A 16,455-nucleotide genomic window follows, 5' to 3' on the forward strand; every position below is an offset into this window, starting at 1 on the left:
CCCCTCCCCTGTAGAATCCCTCCCTTGCAGGATACCGCCTCTGCCTTTGTAGTGGGGGGGTGGAACCTGAAGCTCCAGTTGTGCCAGAAGCAAGGCACCCTCACTGTCAAAATCTTCGGCTCTCTCTAGCATTGTTGGATGTGCCATCTTGGCATCGTGGGAGCTCATCTGCTATTTCGTGCCAACTCGATTTCATGCCAACACAACTTGATTCTGTGACCCTCTGCCACCTGACCAGCGACACCATTATGCTATGCCAGGTGTCTGTTTGTGTCTTGTATCCTGTTTACTAAAAGCTTCTTGTTGTTGGCAATGTTTTGTGTTTTAAGGTGACCACGTGGTTCCATCATAATTAAGCAAAGTAATTCCAAAATAACTTAAGTGGCCAATTTTAAAATCTAAGTGCACACTAATCTGTGCACAAACATGTCTATTTGTCTATATGTAAACGATTATGGTTTCAAGGTTACCAAGTACTCTGCTTACTAAAAATCTTTGTCAATGGAAGCTGTGATTTAATCTAAACTTTGTAGCCTGACTATAAGCCAAAGAAACTAAGGCTAAGGTTTTAATTCTCTGTTTTCTACCATGTGCCGATCAATTCCCTTTAAGATCAAGGGACCAGAGTGAAACCAGTGGCACCAGCCTGCAAAAGCCAGTGTAAACCAGGTATTTAACCAGTATATGTAGAAATTTTTGCAGGTAACCAGTGGGAGGTGCGAGGGATGCCACAGCCTCACCCAGACTCTGGCCTTGCTCCATCACAGGTGACCAAAAGCCTGCTAATTTGGTGTAAAACACAAGCCACCTCAGATATTTATTTCTGTAATCTTAATCCCCACAAGTTAGACCATAAGGGGTGTATGAGCAAAGGATATAAGTTGACTTCTATGCTATTTTACAATTGGATGTACATTAAGAAAAACTGCTAATTTCCTAAAGGTTAGACTACAGAAAAAATGTGACCAGTTTAAATCTTCAGCCTAGAGGTAAAGGGTGTAGCCTAGTGTTTCAATGAAGTATTTAAATGCAGATTAAAGTAACTTTAGAAAAAAGGATTAAAAATGGGGTCCCCTTTGCGAAAAATTGTGAAGTTATGTGGAGTGTCTGTCATCCCAATTTTAAAATTAAAATTGTCTTAAAGGTTTCTTTAAAGTCCAAAAAGATAAAGTAGGATTACCAGAGACCTGAGATTGTGTCCCTATTGAGATCTGCCTAAATCAGGTTCCTCCACCAGCCAGAAAAATGTTTTTATACACTAGAGTGCTAAACAGGCTAACGTGCTGTAGCCCAAGATACAAACCATTTTAAAAAGGCTGCCCAGAGGCAGTGGGCAGACTGGGCAGGAAAGTTCATAGGACTCTTATCTCCAATAAAACTACTCCCTGCACACCTGCAAAATAAATCAGGAAGTAGAGGTGGCTCAAGTGTTAGAGCAGTAGTCTTGAGCAAAAGAACCTGGGGGACAATGTTCAGGCCCATAGATCAAGCTCCAGGACCAGCACCAAGAAAATATGTTCAAGATCCCCAAGCCTTAAAACCTTTCCCTTGCCTTCTCCCCATAACTTCCACATTCTCCTTATCATTTCTATTACAAGGAAATTTCTTAGGCTTCCATTCTCACTCTTCAATCTGCTTCAGTCTGACTTCACTACTAAGGGTCTTGAGCTGTCCCTAGTGTTACAGATAGCAATAGAATAACAAGATTGTCCTCTCCCTGGAGTACCCTCTCCAAATTCTCCTCTCACCTCATCTTCTTTCTCTTCCATCACATTTCCTAATTGCTCTTTGCCTGTGATTCTGTTGTGCCTAGGTCGCAGGACCCCCACCAAGAAGACCACTGAGAGTCAGACTTTACAGCTGTTTTAAGGTTTTATTGAAACGGGCTGCAGCTCAGGCCTTGTCCACACAGTGGAGCCTAGGAGGAGAGCCCTGAGCTAAAGATTTGCAGGGGTTATAAAGGCACACAACCAACCAGGTGTTTGGATTACCACCACGTGTTGCTCTGCTAAAAACAAGCAAAAAGTGGTCACTGCCTCAAAACTTTAACCCTTCAATTCTGTTTCCCCTACCTACTTTCCTATTTCTCTTACATTTCTGTCTCAATCTGTTTCCAGTGTTTCTTTTTCCCTATGTATTTAATGTTAGTATTCCTTGGGTCTTAATCTTGGTAAAATTGTTACATTATATAATTCTGTTCCTTGGATTTGCTCATTCAAATCTATGGCTTTGTCTTGCTCTGATAGTTGAGATGATTCCACATACATATTGCCAGTCTGGAGCTAATTCCTGAGCACCAGACTAAAATGTATGATTGTCTCCGGTAGTGTTACTATCACTTCAAAGCCACATCTCATTTCAATACTTTGCTCAATAGCTAATATATACAGGTACTTGTGATCAATTCTTCTAGCATTATGTAGTCAGCCAACTCAGAAATTGTCCAAGTTGAAAGAATGCAAGCTACTGGCTCAAGATACAACAGGATCCCTGAAATAGAATCAAATGAAAAGAAAGACCAATACCATTTACAATCAGACACCAGCCACATCAAGCATTAGACAATATCTAATAAACTTACTATATTTTAGCAATTAGGTTGTTGTTCTTTTACTTCCTTTATTTACCAAATAGTTGAAAAACTTTTTTAAAAAAAGTCTCTAATATCTGACCAATCAAAGAATGATTCTCAAGGAATGGCCATCTCTCCTAATTTCCTGGGAAATATGTCTGCACCAAGGACTTTCTACTCTCTTATGTTCTTACCTCCATATTAAAACAACACACACACACACACACACACACACATCTGCAGTTCTCACCTTCCCTTATCAGCACTTAAAACAGAAATATCACTCAGAGTGAAGTGTAGTAGGAAGACCCCTACTCAGGCAGGCAAGCCCACCTAGTCGTCCGGAGTGACAGAACCCACCGCAACAAAGTTGATATTAAAGAAGCAACTTTATTGAGAAGGTTCCTACACTGACCGGCCAGGGCCGCAGCACAGGCTCGGGAGCTGATACTGCGACCCTGAGTGGCCCACTTGCTTAGGTTTTTAAAGGCAAAAATCAGAAGGTGAAGCCTGGTCACGTAGGCGACCAATGAGATTTTCACACACCCAAAAGATTGCACAGTCATACCAGACCACACGCAGGTGGCCAGTGAGGTTACACTTTGTCACATAATGGCTGTTTGAATCAGCCTATCACTTTTGGTTTAAATGACTCGTGAATTCAATGGTAAAGAGGAGCTTAAGGTAACATAAACATACACAAAGGAGTTTAACATAAACATGTGAAAAAGGTAGAGTTTATGCCAGCCACCATGCCAGCATGAGCTGGATTACTGGCTACCTGTTTAATTGGTCAGTCTTTAACAAAACAATGAAGGTGGGTTAAATTAAGGGGAGGGGGACGTAGAGGCATTCTTTTCATTCCAAGAACTGGGCTGGTTGGAGCCAAGGTTTTTGTGTTTTTTCTATAATCTCTAAAACAAAAACAAAACCTGTAAAGAAGCTGTCCTAGCTCCAGTCTCCTCTTAGGGCCTAGTTCAGAAGGATGTGTTCTGAATATTACCAGGAAATATATATTATTTGACTTTATCCCTTCTCACCCCAACCTCCCACTCTCCAACATAACTTTTTTGTCAGCACTTAAAACATATGCTACAGCATTAAATATAAATAAAGAAAACTCTGAAGCATTCTTCTTCATATTGCCATGTAAACACCACCTTATCCCCTCACATTCTGAATGAAACTTTGACCTTTCCACAGTTATGGTTGGTCCTTTCTTTGCCTATTCATCCTAAAACAGACTATTCCACTTAGAATTTTAATGAAATGCTCTCACAAGTGACTCCCTGATGCTTTAACATTAAATCCAATGGGAGTGTTCTTTCTTCCTGTTACCTAATTCATTGACATCATGAACTGGATCCAACACTCTTTCCCTTCTGAAAAACCACTGAACCTACCTCAGTTTATCATTTTCTTTTGAATGGGCCATACATTCCCACTTCATTGTGAGTTTGGGATGTTTTTCTCTGAAAACTTGATAATTCAATATTGTAATGCAGTAACATTTTCAATCAGATAGTCTGCCTTCCGTGTTATTTGCTGATCTTAATTTCTGAAAGCTGCAATTATTAGTGTTTAGAGACTTTTTGAAAGTATTCTGAAAGAACTTATATTCTTTGTTAGGTGGGGCCATTGGGGTCCCTACTTCTTTAGCCTGCAGTAAGCTTTCCTCCTTCCAGTATCAGGGTTAGAACTCAGGGCCTTATTCTTGCTTGGCTTGCCTCCTCAGCTAGCAATCTGCCACTTCAGCCACACTTCCAATCCGGATGCTGCTGGTCATTTTGGAGGTGCAGTATCAAAGAATTTTCTGCCAAGCCTCACTTTAAAATATGATTCTGGAGCCAGGCGCTGGTGGCTCACGCCTGTAATCCTAGCTACTCAGGAGGCTGAGATCTGAGGATCGAGGTTCAAAGCCAGCCCAGGCAGGAGAGACCGTGAGACTCCTATCTCCAATAAACCACCAGAAAACCAGAAGTGGCGCTGTAGCTCAAGTGGTAGAGTGCTTGCCTTGAGCTGAAGAGCTGAGGGACAGCGCCCAGGCCCAGAGTTCAAGCCCCACGACCGACAAAAAAAATATATATATATGATTCTGTGGGTCTCAGCCTCATGAGTAGCTAGGATCACAGGCAACATCCACCAACTCCTGGATCATGTTTGTGTTTTGGCCTCAATTCCTTTGAAAGCTCAGTGATAAAAAGACAACAAAATTCCTATGCTAGATATTGTAGTTTGGCACTGTGTGGATTCATTCTTTCTACATTTATGAAGGCCTTTGAAAAATCTGCCTTAGTTTCCAATTCATGCTTACACTGAGTCCAGCAGTCAGCCAAAGGTGAGAGCTTAAAAATTTCCCAAGTCATCTCTCACCATGAATCTTAACTGGCATGCACATGGCTTTCTACACTTCCAGAAGACAGGGATGCTTAGGAATCTTTTAAATGGCTGAAGACTTTGTTGTCTCCCTGTGTTCACCCAGGTTTCATGCTGTCCTGAAATCTTACACCTCAGATAGATATATAATTTTATTCATTTAATTCCTAACATTTCCTAGCTAAGAAGAATGGCTCAGTGGTAGTGTCCATTTTAGAATACATAAAGCCTTGGATCAAACCTAAGCATTACAAAACCAAAGTGTCCAATTTTTTTTTTCTTTTTGGCCAGTTCCGAGTAGGGTTTAATGAATTTTTCATCTGGTCCCAAGATAGGCTGAATACCACAGAGAGGGATATCTTGTATCTTGAATCTCGTATCAATTGTTGAGGTGTTGCTCAGAGAGATGACAGTAGAAACAGTTATTTGTGGACATGGTCTGCTCTGTTTCCTCCCTCACTACAGACTGACATTGTACCTTGTGGTTACATGATACTAAACTCAAGAATTCCATCAAATTAGGGAAGGGGTAGGATAAAGGCAAGCAAAAATGGCCTCAAATTTTCCTCCATTTTGTCCTTCTGGATATATTTTTAATGGATTATGATAAGCATAACAAACTTTATCATGTTAAGATTCTTAAGCTGACAGGAGCTGGGGCTCATGCCTGTAATCCTAGCTGCTCAGGAACCTGAGATCTGAGGACTGAGGTTCAACACCAGCCCTGGCAGGGAAGGCTGAGAGATCCTTATTTCCAATTAACCACCAGAAAACCAGAAGTGGTGCTGTGGCTCAAAGTGATAGAGCACTAGCTGCGAGCAAAAAAGCTCAGGGACAGCCCTGTGTTCAAGCCCCATGACTGAAAAAAAAATTTAGCATTCTTAAGCTTACAATGTCAAAGCATAGATAATTTTACATTACTGGACATTTGCTACCATTTTTCATTTTCAAAACAGTTTCTTGATCCCAAACAAAAACATTATATTTATATCTATTGCCCAATAACTCCCTATTTACTTCTGCCTACAGCCCAATTACACTTTCTGTCTCTGAATTTGCCTACTCAAGGTGTGTTCTGTACATATACAATGTACATTCTTTTTGCCTGGCTTTGTTCTCAATATAATGTCTCCATGAATCATCTTTAATGTAGCATATTAGAGTGCCTCCTTTTGTAAGGCAGGGTAATAGTGAATGTATGTGCTACATTTCCTTTATCCATTAATACACTTATGGACATTTAGGTTCTTTTTACATTTTAGCTTTTGTAAAAAAACAAAAACAAAAAAAAAACAGGAACAAACAAGCCATTCATAGAAGGACCAACACTGCCTGATTCTATTTATTATAGGGATCTCAAAGACAAAAATCACAACATGATAGTACAGTGGCAGCTACCAAAGGCTTAGAAGAGGGACATATGGGAGGTTGCTAACCAAAGATAACACTTTCAATTATGCAAAATGAACATGTTCTGGAGATCCTTTGTACAACACTATGTACTGTGCCAATATAATGCACATTTAAAATGTGTTCATGGGTACGTCTCATGTCAATCTCATGTCTTCACTATATTGTAAACAATTTCTTATGGAGCCATTTCTTGTTAAACTTGCACCCTGTGTTGTCTTTTCCTCATGTCACATTGTACAATGAATTAATACATGTAAAAAAATTCTAACACTGTCAAACAGCAGACACTCAATTAAAGCTTTTTGTTATAAAGGAAACATAAAATTGTGTTATTTTTAACTATGTCAGTTGCATGGTGCAATCACTTCTGTTCTAAGTGTTGGAGACTGAGTAGTGAACAAGAAAAATTAAAACAAAGAATACTTATGATTTTCCTATGTGTCCTCAAGGAGATAATTGAACTGTAAGACACCAACACTAAATCCAGATATACCCAGAACCCAACCCAGAAATGTGTCCTAAGGCTGCAAAAGAAGGGTTGAGTTATTGCAGAGGTTGCCGTGCCAAACAAGATTCTCACCAGGACTGGTTCCCCACAGGCAAGCTGGGATATGGGAAGGCATTTATCACTCCTTTTCCTTTGATGCAAACCCTGGGAGGAAATCACCCTGTTCTACACTGGGCCAAGTGATTGTGTGCCAAGTTAAGAAACTCCCACAGGGGCTGGAAAGGTGGCTCAGTGGTAGAGCACTTGCCTTGCATGCATGAGGCCCTAGGTTCAATTCCTCAGCACCACATAAGCAGAAAAAAAAAGCCAGAAGTGGCACTGTGGCTCAAGTGGTAGAGAGCTAGCAATGAGCTGAAAAGCTGAGGGACAGCACCCAGGCCCAGAGTTCAGGCCCATGACCGGACCCCCCCCCCCAAAAAAAAAACTCCCACAGTAGTCAGTCAGCATAGCTGCCAAAGAAAGTCCCTTTAAGCATTTACAGGGCCCAAACCCTGAGTTCAACCTCTACTACAGGCAAAAAAAAAGGAAGGAAGGAAGGAAAAGAAAAAGAAAACAGAAACAGTAACTTTTATGTCTGTGCCTTCAGCCTTAAACGAGGACAGGCTAGATATCACCAGTTTTTAAACAAACATTCCTTGAGTGATTAATATGCCTCCATGCAGAATTAAGCAGGAGTTTGGTTCAAACTTTTAAATAAAATAAATACAAAAGGAAAGAACCTATGACAGGCTTTTATCCTGATTTATGTTAATATATGGGCCCTACAGATATCAGTATTTTATAACAAAGCCAATTTCTAAGTACCCATTATAGACATGCTCCAGCTCAACTGATAAATATGATACTGCTACTGCTGAAAGTCACTTCAGGATGGAAGTTAATATTTGAGGAATAATTTATAATATACATAGGATATGTTGTCCCAATTTTCTTTTTGATTTTGTATCCTATTTTATTCAATTATTTTGAGATAGGGATGGATTCAACTTTTCAGTTAGACAATTATCAATCCCAAGTCTTGTGAATACAACCTAGACTTGAGTTTTGTCTTACAATCCAAATTGAAAATCACCACCCTTACCAACTCTATCAGTGTTATTTCATTCATTAAGAAGCATTGGGATTTTTTGCTACATACATATGTATGATTTAAGTGACGTTTTGGTCTACTTATTTTTATGCTGTTATGTAATATCCTTGTATATATTTCTTCTGAAGAACCAATAAACTAATACAGCAGCTCCTGCTTTTTAAGTCTTTTAATGCTGAGAATTTGTGTGTGTGCACAAGTGCACTGGTATTCTGGCTTGAACTCTCATTTGGCTTACTTCTTCACAGCTGACAAGCTACCAGTTGAGCCATGCCTCTACTTCCAGCATTCTTCTGGTCAATTGGACATAGAATGTCATGTACTTTTCTTCCCAGGCTGTCTTTGAGCTGTAGCCCTCTGATCTCAGCCTCCTAAGATTGTTAGAAGTACAAGCAAAGCCACTCCAGCCAGGCTGAGACTGCTCATGGAAAAAAGAGATTTGATTTATTATTGTTGCTATTTTTGTTGTCTTTTCCTTTTGTCTTACTTGTTTTGGGGAAGGTAAGGGGGGTCAAGAAAAGGTGGGACAAGGGGCTGGGAAGGTGGCTCAGTGGTAGAGCACTTGCCTTGCATTCCTGAGGCCCTGGGTTTGATTCCTCAGCACCACATAAGCAAAAAGAAAAAAGCCGGAAGTGGTGCTGTGGCTCAAGTGGTAGAGCACTAGCCTTGAGCTGAAGAGCTGAGGGACAGCGCCCAGGCCCAGAGTTCAGGCCCCATGACCAGACCCAAAAAATAAATAAATAAATAATAAATAAAAAAAGAAAAGGTGGGACAAAACGTGAACAAATACAGCAGTGGTATCACTAGACACTATGTAGAAAATGAAATAACTTGGTGGAGATGGGAGGGAAAAACTAGTAGAGAGTGAGGGAAGGGATATGATTCAAAAGAAATGTACTCATAGGGCTGAGAAGGTGGCTCAGTGGTAGAGTACTTGCCTTGCATGCATGAGGCCCTGGGTTCTATTCCTCAGCACTACATAAACAGAAAAGGCCAGAAGTGGTGCTGTGGCTCAAGTGGTGAAGTGTTAGCCTTGAGCTGAAATGCTGAGGGACAGCCCCCAGGCCCAGAGTTCAAGCCCTACGACTGACAAAAAGAAAAAGAAAAATAAAGAAAGGAATGTACTTGTTACCTGACTTATATAACTGTAACCCCTCTTTACATCACCTCTACAACAATAAAAACAATTTTTACAAAGAAGAAAAGCTTTGACACACTAGAAAAAAGTTGATATAATTTCCTCATAACCTACTCTCAATATACCAATGTAGTTGTAATTAGTCAGTTTTGTCTTCATTTATTCCTTCTCTGATACACTTTCCTTTCTGTAAATCCAAATTTCTGACCTGCATAATTTTCATTTTTCCTTGTTCTGGAACAGCCTGTTCCTATATGAAAGAACTGGCCCTAAGGTATTATGAAATTCAAGAAAGAGGCACAGAGTACATTTTCTTGGGAGATTTACTGAAGCAAGATCCAGGATAGCAGCAAAACCAGTGAGATTCATACTGTTTAGGTCACCTGAATGGAACTGAATAAGTGGTCAAGCTTATAACAAAATTTCTGACACTGATGGTGTCCAGATCTGATTGATTGTAAAGCTCTACATAGTACTCTAATATTGTGTCTAGTCTGGGATGATCATGATTCAAGAAAGCTATGGTAGAGCTAAGGATATAGCAATAGAGCTCATTGACAGAATGATTGTCTACCATGTGCAAGGTTTGGATTCAATTCCAGCACCCTAAAAGGCATGGTGATGTTAAATTGAAAACCTGTGTTCTTGAATAAAATCTTTTCTTATATCTTGCAAGCAGATGTATGGTGATAATTCACTTGATAATTTTTATGTCTGAGGCAGAAAATACTTTTCTGAATATTTATTTATTTATATATTTAATTTTGTTGGTCATGGGGCTTGAACTCTGGGCCTGGGTGCTGTCCTAAGCTCTTCAGCTCAAGGTTAGCGCTCTACCACTTGAGCCACAATGCCACTTCCAGTTTTCTGGTGGTTAATTGGAGATAAGAGTCTCTCGGACTTTCCTGCCCAGGCTGGATTTGAACCATAATCCTCAGATCTCAGCCCCCAACAGCTTTCAGAGTAGTTGAACAAGTTTACATTCCTACCAACAGTGTAATAGCATTCCCTTTTGGCCACTTCCCCACCAGCATCTGTTATTGTTAGTTTACTTTACAGTGCCCATACTAACTGGAGTGAGGTAGAATCTCAATGTTGTTTTGATTTTGCATTTCTGTTATGGCCAGAGATGTTGAACATCTCTTCATGTGTTTATTGGCCATTCTTACATGTTCTTTTTTAAGTCTTTAGCCCATTTATTAATTGGATTGTTGTTTCTTTGAGGACTTATTTGGGGGGAGTTTAATTTTTTGAGCTCTAACTACATTTTAGATATAAGGCCCTTGTTTTAGACATTTTAAATGAGGAATACCATGCAGTATTGTTCCTTTTTTGTCTGAGTTATTCTACTTAGTATGTTTTCAGGGTTTCTTCATGTCATAAGTACGCAGAAGACATTTCAAGACACAGACATGACTATTTTTATTTGAGCTAGTAAGAAATTTAGAATTTATTTTGGCTACTCATTGTAGACATATGCATAATTTATCATACATATATTCAGTCACAGGTCAGAATTTTTTTTTTTTTCCGGTCGTAGGGCTTGAACTCTGGGCCTGGGCGCTGTCCCTCAGCTCTTCAGCTCAAGGCGAGCGCTCTACCACTTGAGCTACAGCGCCACTTCCGGTTTTCTGGTGGTTTATTGGGGATAGGAGTCTCATGGTCTCTCCTGCCTGGGCTGGCTTTGAACCTCGATCCTCAGATCTCAGCCTCCTGAGTAGCTAGGATTACAGGCGTGAGCCACCAGCGCCCGGCTATACAGGTCAGAAATTTTAAGATCCCATTGAGTCAAAGAAACAAGTTTTCCTGGAGTAAATTCATGGATGCTCTGTTGAAACCAATGAGCTCATGAACTGCTCAAAATCTACCAGAAAACAGTTAAAAGGACTGAGTTTTATTCTACTCAGGATTAAATTAGTAAAATACTATATCTACATATATTTCCCAGGCCTATGTTGTGAATTTTTTTCTCAGTGTAAATATTATATCTTAAGATAAGAGCAGAAAGGTTGTATATTCTCCAAACTATCACAGTGAAATTCAATGAAGTTAAGTAAAACAGCATTTTTCAAATGAGTGATGCCCCTGCATGAACCTCTGTGTCCAACAGTTGCTCAATTTTATTCCTTTATTCCTCAGATGTCTCTCTGAGTTAAACACTAGGGATAATTGACAATGATTCCCCATTCCACTGTTCTCATGCCTCATTTTGAAATCCGGGTAGTTTGCTTCATCTATTGCAAGACAGACTTATTTATCCTGACACTTGGGCTCAAACTGGTGGCCTCATGTCTTAGGCAAGTGCTTTCTGCAAAAGCACTGCAAAACACATTGTATAAAAGGCAAGTGTGAGAATATCAGCTTGCTCTGACTGCTTGCTACTATTTATATGCAGTATATGTTCCAAAGAGAAATGTCTCCACTTGCTGTGCTTTGATTTCTAGAGGGTTTGGTAAGTTAACAGTTTACCTGTCGGAGCAAGAAAGAAGCATTATATTGCAATGGTGATTCTGCAGGGTTACAGTGAGTCTGTTGACAATCTCATGAAATGTAAAAACCTAATTCCATTTTAATACTTGAGAGTGTTTTAAATATAACATTTCAGTTTCAGTCTTGAATTGTTTTTATGACAAGAATTCTCATTTTCCCAGGTTCTTCAAAACACATCCACAACCAAAAGTCATTGGTCCATGAATACTTGTGATCTGCATACATCTATTTAACAAAGGGAGAAAAAGGATTTCATTGAGAGGATCCACATCTCATTAGGCTCAAATCTTAATGGATGGACATGAGGGACAGATGGGAAGTATTACGAGCTCCTGACATTTAATAAAACGTAACAGATCCAGGTACCAGTGGCTCATGCCTATAATCCTCACTACAGAGGAGGCTGAGATCTGAGGATCATAGTTTGAAGCCAGCCCAGACAAGAAAGTTTGTGAGACTCTTATCTCCAATTAAGCACCAAAATATTGAATGTGGAACTTTGGGTCAAGTGGTAGAGATTTAGTGAAATACCCACTCCTCAAAGACCACCAGAGACCACCAGAGACTCAGACACTCGAACTGTAAAAAGCAAGGTTTATTCAGAACAAGCCTAGGCTCGGGCCACTACCCATACACTCTGACACAGCAGGGAGGAGCAACATTCAAGCAGGGTTTATAAAGACAAAAACCACAAAGTGACAAAAAGATACATTATCGAGGTGTTCAAACAGAATTACATGTGAATACAAATCTGATTGGCTCGGGGCTAAGGGTAACAATCCAGGATGATTAGCATCAGCAGTGGGTTACAGAACCCGATGGGTCATCTGAGTGGGGAGATAGTTAGAGCCTGATGGTTTCAATATAATCAACCTTTTTCAATAATCTGCGCAGGTTCTGGTCAATTTCAACATAATAATACCTCTCAATACAATTACACTTTTCAGAAATATCTTGGCCAGCAGGGCTTAGAATAAAGGTAAAAAGTTAGTCATGAAACGTCGCCTGAGTGTTGCCTGAGTAAAATGGAGTTGTTTTCTCACTAGTCTTGGTAAAACATTGACAGTACCCAGGCCCTGAGTTCAAGCCCCAGGACCAGCACATACACATACACACAAATATGATGAAGGACTGGAGTATGGTTGGTTGGGGAACATGTATCCATGAGAAGCAGAGCAATTGCCTTGCATGCAAAGAGCACTGGATTAGTTAACATAGTAAAGGTGAGCTACTTGATTTCATGGCAGGTAGCCTGTGATTGGCAGAAAGGGCAATTATAGGGCATAGGGACATTCTAGGAAAATTCTGTCAGGACCTGAGCTGGGCTCTGCAGGAGCTAGTGTAAGCTAATTCACATCAAAGAAAGTGCTCGGATGTAGTATATGACTTAGTTGTAGAGAGTTTGTTCCCTTCAGTTCATATTTAGTCTTTACGCTTGACTGTATTTTTTACCTAGGAGTCTGCTTCCTCCTTCTGACTAGGTTGATTTATGACTACCTAACCTTTTCTGCCAAAGCACAGTAGTATAAAAAAATGTGAAGAAGTAATGTGGAGGACTCAGAATTTTTCCAACCCAATCATGGCTATACCATCTCTTTTTGTTACATGATGGTCTACCCAGTCTCTTCTATGTTCAAGAGAGACTATGGTCCCATTTTATCTAAGGAGGTATACAGAGAAGGTTTCAGAGCTCCTGAGGAAGAAGCTATATCTTAGTAAGAAGCATTGATGTGGGAAAGATTAATTACACCAACCTCCGTTGTGACAGCAGTGCCTGGAGGACTTGCTACTGATAAACCTGAGTTTATAGAATCCACTTACTTATAGTGGTTATGCAGGAAAATGAAGTTTTGGTGTACTGATGGTATCTGTGAGCTTCAAGCCAATCAGTGCAAGTATACTTTAATATCTAACATTAGAAGAAAATGTCAAACCTTGTTTATAATTAGTTCTAAACTACAGCCTAAACACATTTGAATAATGCTTTTCAAAAGCTTATATTTTTCTGTCTTCCAAGGGTGAAAAATGTCCTCTGTCACACACTCTTACTGTGAAAATTCTATTCAAGCACATGGAGCTAAGATTCTTCTATCTGCCTTCCAACTTCTTAGGATGATTTAAACAGATAGCATTGATTTCTTTATATTTGCATATAAAATACTTCTAACATATTCATCCTATTTCATACTCTCCCTTTGCTCTCCCTCATCCAACATTCACAGATAAAGAAAACCATAAAAATTGTATATATTACTGAGGTCCAGGTAAGACTCCGATGAATGAATATGTTGTATAATGTTTAAATCAGTTTAAAAGTATCTGTCTCCTAAAAACAACTGTCATTTCTCTATGTACTGTGAAAAGTTATCAAATCCCTTCTTTTGCTATATTGAATTTATATAGTACACTGTTGTTATCTGTAATCACACTACTATGAAGTAGTCAACCAGAATGTCTTGCTCCTAAGTGTAAGAACCATAGGTCAACCTTTCCTATATGTTCCCCACCCAACTCTCCCAGGCCTCTACTGACCACATTTCCACTTGTGAAATGTGAAATCAGAGACAGAACACATTTGTTAATTGTTAAAAATGGGACAAAGCATTAAAGGGAAATTCCAGAGGTAAAGACCCAAAGTAAAGAATGAAATAATGAACAAGTTAAATATCAGGTTGCTGAAATATAGCAGAATTCAGGAAAATCCCAGAAAGGTACTTTGGCCTTAGACTTAGTAAATAGGGGTGTGTGTGAAAGGTGTTCTGGTAAAGAGGAAGCTTGGGAGGTGTGAAAGTTGTTATAGTAAATAGGATGTTTTGGGGGAGGTGTGAAAGATGTTTTTGCAAATAGGAAGCTTGGAGCATGTTTTGGTAAATATCTGTTAAACTCCTAACAAAGGAAAAACCCAGGATGTGGTCTTTGTTTTTGACTTATTGCTTTGTTTTATTGGAAATTGCTATTTGCCATGTACACTGGCCACCTGCCTACAGCCCTTTTGGCACACTGCCACCTACACATGGCCGCAATGTGAGAAAGCATGGCTACTATGCTTTACTACCTGATGAGTGGGACAAAGTCATCTTGTTTAATAAAGACCCCTTGTCCTTTTTATATGAGTCAGTGGATATATTTTCATGATATATTTGTAGGAGCCGGGATTCTACACACTTGTGGAGCACATGGGCAGCCAAGATGGCGCTGGGAGAGAGTAGAGTGGGCAGAGCCCAATTGATCTGCCGATCAATGCCTAACCAGCCCGTGAAGGCTCAGGTGAATGATAGGGTGTGACCTTGACAGTGATTGGTTCCTCTTCCTCCCTTACCATACCACCCACCCTTTTTGACTTTAAAAGGGGCTGCTCTCTGTTAATAAATGAGTTTTTCTACCGGCTGGATTTGGCTCCCCGCTGTGTCTGATTGTCTCCTGGGCTGAGGGAGGCTGGGGAACGGCCGAGCGCCGCACTTACCTTTCCTCGGACCCCGTCCGTCTTTTGTGGGACGGATGAAGACCCAACATCTAGCGCCCAACGTGGGGCACGAAAGGAAAAGATACCGGCCGAGGCTAAGCGGTCTTTTGGGGTAAGTGAAACCCTAAGTATGGATAATGCTATATCACAAAAGGAGGAGGAGGAGGCAATATTAGGCCTAGAAAGAGTACAGGAAGACTTGGAAAGTAAAAAGGAAAAGGAAAAGGTCAAATTCGACCTGGAACGCACTATCTGTGCATGCAGGGGTGGAGGCAGCTACTCAGGTGCCCTGGACGGTCCTAGGCCCCCTCCCTATTCCCCTGATTGGAAGGGAGGTACAGCACCCTACGAGACCTGTGAGAGGGACTTGCAAAACCTAGACCCCTACCACATGGAGGGACCAAGGGCTGAGGAAGTAACCTACTCGGAGACCTCCTCTGGAAAGGAAGGGCCACCCAAGAGCCCAGACTCTCGGCCACAGGATTTGCTTCCCCAAGCGTATCCGGTCAATGTGGCATCAGGGGCTAACAGACCCTTGGAATGGTATCCATGGGAAGCTAAGGATCTTAAAGAGCTCCGCAAGGCGGTGGCGGAGGATGACCCAAACTCTCCTGGGCCCAGACCACTAGTTCTCAGTTTATTAAATGGTGTGCTTTCTTTAAGGAGGAATGCAGAGTGCGAGCGGAGAGTAACCGGCAGGCTCAACCAGCAATACCTATTACTTATGCCATGCTAGCAGGGACAGGGGAAGGGTACTCCACCGGCGTCCAACAGGCCGCAATACCTGGCCCGTACCATGACCAGGTGAGGCAGGCAAGACTTGCCGCGTGGTACAAACTAGATGATGGGCCTACTGAGTCCCCCATAGCAGAAGTGAGACAAAAACTGGGTGAGCCTCTACCTGATTTCATAGACGGAGTCCAACAGAGCGTTCACTGCAAGCTGCTGACAGGGAACCTCCGAGATCAGTTTGTAAAGCTGCTGGTCTGGGAAGGGATGAATGCAGACCACTGCATGGCCTGCATGGGATTGAGAGAGAGTTCCCTGAGCAGATGGGTAGTGGCCTCACAGGATGTGGGAACGCAACAGCATCAGTCCCAATCACTATCTTTAGCTTTGCAGGCTCAGGCATCTACAATGACTGAGGTCATTACTCAGGCTCTGGCAGCCCAGGGCCAAGGAACCCCAAGGCCATTGGGGAGAGGGACTTGTTTTAAATGGGGGCAGGAGGGGCACTTTAAGAGGGATTGTTTACAACAATCCCCTGCCAACTGGCCCGTGGGCAAACCGCCCCCTATACCCTGCCCCAGGGGCAGGGAGGGATACAAGTTTGATTTAGATGGGAAGTCTTTAAACTTGGGGAGGGGCATCCTCTAGCCCCTTTAACTCAAGGAGGAACCCCCCC

The sequence above is a fragment of the Dipodomys spectabilis genome, unplaced genomic scaffold (assembly GCF_019054845.1).
Source record: "Dipodomys spectabilis isolate Male_0828 unplaced genomic scaffold, ASM1905484v1 ptg000345l, whole genome shotgun sequence".
NCBI lineage: Eukaryota > Metazoa > Chordata > Mammalia > Rodentia > Heteromyidae > Dipodomys > Dipodomys spectabilis.